Source organism: Carex rostrata, chromosome 3, assembly GCF_964058835.1.
Source record: "Carex rostrata chromosome 3, lpCarRost1.2, whole genome shotgun sequence".
In the NCBI taxonomy this organism is placed as follows: Eukaryota; Viridiplantae; Streptophyta; class Magnoliopsida; order Poales; family Cyperaceae; genus Carex; species Carex rostrata.
This window is the reverse complement of record NC_135920.1, coordinates 15,929,200-15,934,199: the sequence shown is the minus strand read 5'-3', so window position 1 is coordinate 15,934,199 and position 5,000 is coordinate 15,929,200.

The window sequence follows — 5,000 nt, the reverse complement described above, 5'->3', positions numbered from 1 at the left end:
CGCCCTGCCCCACCGTGTTTCGCCGGCTCTACGGCTGGGGATTTCAACCCGCGTGGTCCGTGTTTTTCGGTAACATATTCGTGTTCCTTGCCCCCGACGGGCCGTGTTTTTCGGTAACAAAATCGTGTCTTTTGTCCCCGCTGCACCGTGTTTTTTGCCCCGCTCAACCGTGTTTTTTGCCCCCGCTCAACCGTGCTTACTGCCCCCGCTCAACCGTGTTTTTTCGGTAACATAATCGTGTCTTCGGGTAACATAATCTTGTTTTTCGGGCCATTTTACACCGACGGAGGCCATGTACACCCCGCTTGGCATGTACATGAGGGGCTGCCTCTTCCAAAAATCCTTCCCCCCTATAGGGGAATATGCATTTTGGGTCTCCAGCCACGCCCAGGGTTACCACCCCCTGGAAATCCCCCAGGTTTACCCCCCATTTTATGTGGATGCATAGATTCAGACCGCCCTGCTCCACCGCTTTTGGCCATTTTTGCCCAACGTTAGCCGCTTCGGCGTGCCGCTGGACTGTTTTCGGGCCTTTTTCACCGACGCTTGGCCGTATCCGCTTAGTTTTCCCCAACGCTTGGCCGCATCCGCTTAGTTTTCCCCCGCTGGACTGTTTTCGGATCACTTTTGCCCAACGTTAGCGGCTTCCGCTTGCCGCTGGACTGTTTTCGGGCCCTTTTTCACCGACCCTTGGCCGTATCCGCTTAGTTTTCCCCAACGCGTGGCCGCATCCGCTTAGTTTTCCCCCGCTGAACTGTTTTCGGGTCACTTTTGCCCAACGTTAGCTGCTTCCGCTTGCCGCTGGGCTGTTTTCGGGCCATTTTTCCCCAACACTTGGCCGTATCCGCTTAGTTTTCCCCAACGCGTGGCCGCATCCGCTTAGTTTTCCCCCGCTGAACTGTTTTCGGGTCAGTTTTGCCCAACGTTAGCCGCTACCGCTTGCCGCTGGACTGTTTTCGGGCCAATTTCCACCGACTCTTGGCCGTATCCGCTTAGTTTTCCCCAACGCGTGGCCGCATCCGCTTAGTTTTCCCCCGCTGAACTGTTTTCGGGTCACTTTTGCCCAACGTTAGCCGCTTCCGCTTGCCGCTGGACTGTTTTCGGGCCAATTTCCACCGACTCTTGGCCGTATCCGCTTAGTTTTCCCCAACGCGTGGCCGCATCCGCTTAGTTTTCCCCCGCTGAACTGTTTTCGGGTCAGTTTTGCCCAACGTTAGCCGCTTCCGCTTGCCGCTGGACTGTTTTCGGGCCAATTTCCACCGACTCTTGGCCGTATCCGCTTAGTTTTCCCCAACGCGTGGCCGCATCCGCTTAGTTTTCCCCCGCTGAACTGTTTTCGGGTCACTTTTGCCCAACGTTAGCCGCTTCCGCTTGCCGCTGGGCTGTTTTCGGGCCAATTTCCACCGACACTTGGCCGCATCCGCTTAGTTTTCCCCAACGCGTGGCCGCATCCGCTTAGTTTTCCCCCGCTTAACTGTTTTCGGGTGACTTTTCCCCAACGTTAGCCGCTTCCGCTTGCCGCTGGGCTGTTTTCGGGCCATTTTTCCCCAACACTTGGCCGTATCCGCTTAGTTTTCCCCAACGCGTGGCCGCATCCGCTTAGTTTTCCCCCGCTGAACTGTTTTCGGGTCACTTTTGCCCAACGTTAGCCGCTTCCGCTTGCCACTGGACTGTTTTCGGGCCAATTTCCACCGACTCTGGGCCGGATCCGCTTAGTTTTCCCCAACGCTTGGCTGCATCCGCTTAATTTTCCCCAGCTGAACTGTTTTCGGGTCACTTTGTCCCAACGTTAGCCGTTTCCGCTTGCCGCTGGACTGTTTTTGGGCCATTTTCCACCGACTCTTGGCCGTATCCGCTTGGTTTTCCCCAACGCTTGGCTGCTTCCGCTTAATTTCCCCCAGCTGAACTGTTTTCGGGTCACTTTTGCCCAACGTTAGCCGTTTCCGCTTGCCGCTGGACTGTTTTCGGGCCATTTTTCACCGACACTTGGCCGTATCCGCTTAGTTTTCGCCAACAATTGGCTGCATCCGCTTAATTTTCCAAGCTATACTGCTTTCGGGTCAGTTTTGCCCAACGTTAGCCGCTTCCGCTTGCCGCTGGGCTGTTTTCGGGCCATTTTCCACCCACGCTGGCACCGACGGGGCCATGTACACCCACGCACGTGTACATGAGGGGGCACCCATTTTTGAAAACCTTGCCCCCCTATAGGGGAATATGCATTTTGAGGCTCTAGCCACGCCCAGGGTTACCACCCCCTGAAAATCCCCCAAGTCAAAATCACCCATGTAAAATATTCAAAAAAATCTCAAAAAATCACAAAAAATTTATAAAATCAAATAAATTCAAAAAAAAAAAAAAATTTGAAAAATTCAAAAAAAATTCAAAAAATTCAAAAAAATTCAAAAAAATTCAAAAATTTCAAAAATTCAAAAAAAGTCCAAAAACCCAAAAAAACTTCAAAATTTTCAAAAATTTTCAAAAATTTCAAAAAAAATTTCAAAAATTTGCCCCGCTGAACTGTTTTCGGGTCAGTTTTGCCCAACGTTAGCCGCTTCCGCTTGCCGCTGGACTGTTTTCGGGCCAATTTCCACCGACTCTTGGCCGTATCCGCTTAGTTTTCCCCAACGCGTGGCCGCATCCGCTTAGTTTTCCCCCGCTGAACTGTTTTCGGGTCACTTTTGCCCAACGTTAGCCGCTTCCGCTTGCCGCTGGGCTGTTTTCGGGCCAATTTCCACCGACACTTGGCCGCATCCGCTTAGTTTTCCCCAACGCGTGCCCGCATCCGCTTAGTTTTCCCCCGCTTAACTGTTTTCGGGTCACTTTTCCCCAACGTTAGCCGCTTCCGCTTGCCGCTGGGCTGTTTTCGGGCCATTTTTCCCCAACACTTGGCCGTATCCGCTTAGTTTTCCCCAACGCGTGGCCGCATCCGCTTAGTTTTCCCCCGCTGAACTGTTTTCGGGTCACTTTTGCCCAACGTTAGCCGCTTCCGCTTGCCGCTGGACTGTTTTCGGGCCAATTTCCACCGACTCTGGGCCGGATCCGCTTAGTTTTCCCCAACGCTTGGCTGCATCCGCTTAATTTTCCCCAGCTGAACTGTTTTCGGGTCACTTTGTCCCAACGTTAGCCGTTTCCCCTTGCCGCTGGACTGTTTTCGGGCCATTTTCCACCGACTCTTGGCCGTATCCGCTTGGTTTTGCCCAACGCTTGGCTGCTTCCGCTTAATTTCCCCCAGCTGAACTGTTTTCGGGTCACTTTTGCCCAACGTTAGCCGTTTCCGCTTGCCGCTGGACTGTTTTCGGGCCATTTTTCACCGTCACTTGGCCGTATCCGCTTAGTTTTCGCCAACAATTGGCTGCATCCGCTTAATTTTCCAAGCTATACTGCTTTCGGGTCAGTTTTGCCCAACGTTAGCCGCTTCCGCTTGCCGCTGGGCTGTTTTCGGGCCATTTTCCACCCACGCTGGCACCGACGGGGCCATGTACACCCACGCGCGTGTACATGAGGGGGCACCCATTTTTGAAAACCTTGCCCCCCTATAGGGGAATATGCATTTTGAGGCTCTAGCCACGCCCAGGGTTACCACCCCCTGAAAATCCCCCAAGTCGAAATCACCCATGTAAAATATTCAAAAAAATCTCAAAAAATCACAAAAAATTTATAAAATCAAATAAATTAAAAAAAAATTCAAAAATTCAAAAATTCAAAAAAAATTCAAAAAATTCAAAAAAATTCAAAAAAATTCAAAAAATTCAAAAATTCAAAAAAAGTCCAAAAACCCAAAAAAACTTCAAAAATTTCAAAAATTCAAAAAAATTTCAAAATTTCAAAAAAAATTTCAAAAATTTGCCCCGCTGAACTGTTTTCGGGTGACTTTTGCCCAACGTTAGCCGCTTCCGCTTGCCGCTGGACTGTTTTCGGGCCTATTTCCACCGACTCTTGGCCGTATCCGCTTAGTTTTCCCCAACGCGTGGCCGCATCCGCTTAGTTTTCCCCCGCTTAACTGTTTTCGGGTCACTTTTGCCCAACGTTAGCCGCTTCCGCTTGCCGCTGGGCTGTTTTCGGGCCAATTTCCACCGACTCTTGGCCGGATCCGCTTAATTTTCCCCAGCTGAACTGTTTTTGGGTCATTTTAGCCCGACGGGGGCACCGACGGGACTGTTTTCGGGCCATTTTGCACCGACGCTTGGCCGCATGCGCTCAGTTTTGGGGCCATTTTTCACTGACGGCTGGCCGCATCCGCTTAGTTGCCCCCGCTTTGCTGATTTTTGCGCCGTTTTTTTTGTTGAACTTCAGGTTTCAAACTTCCAATTTTTTTTCCAAACTGCAGATTTCATATTTTATATTTTTAATAAATTTGAACTTTTTCAAAATATCAAAAAAGTATTGCCTACATCCATAATTTGGATCGCGTACAATCCGGAAGTTTGAGAAATGGTCCACACCGGGTGTGAACCATCCAATCCGAAAAAAGTGGGAATTTTTACAAGCCGGAAAAACTGGAGTTTCAATGGCTCTTTGGACGGTTGTAATTCATTTGGACCAAAAATTGTCCAACCCACTTGCATAAGATCCGAAATTGTCCAACCCAATTTTCTTTTTCCAAACTCCAAACTTCATATTTTATATTTTTAATAAATTTGAATTTTTGCCTACATCCATAATTTGGATCGCGTACAATCCGGAAGTTTGAGAAATGGTCCACACCGGGTGTGAACCATCCAATCCGAAAAAAGTGGGAATTTTTACAAGCCGGAAAAACTGGAGTTTCAATGGCTCTTTGGACGGTTGTAATTCATTTGGACCAAAAATTGTCCAACCCACTTGCATAAGATCCGAAATTGTACAACCCAATTTTTTTTTTTCCAAACTCCAAATTTCATATTTCATATTTTTAATAAATTTGAATTTTTGCCTACATCCATAATTTGGATCGCGTACAATCCGGAAGTTTGAGAAATGGTCCACACCGGGTAGGAACCGTCCAATCCGAAAAAAGTGGG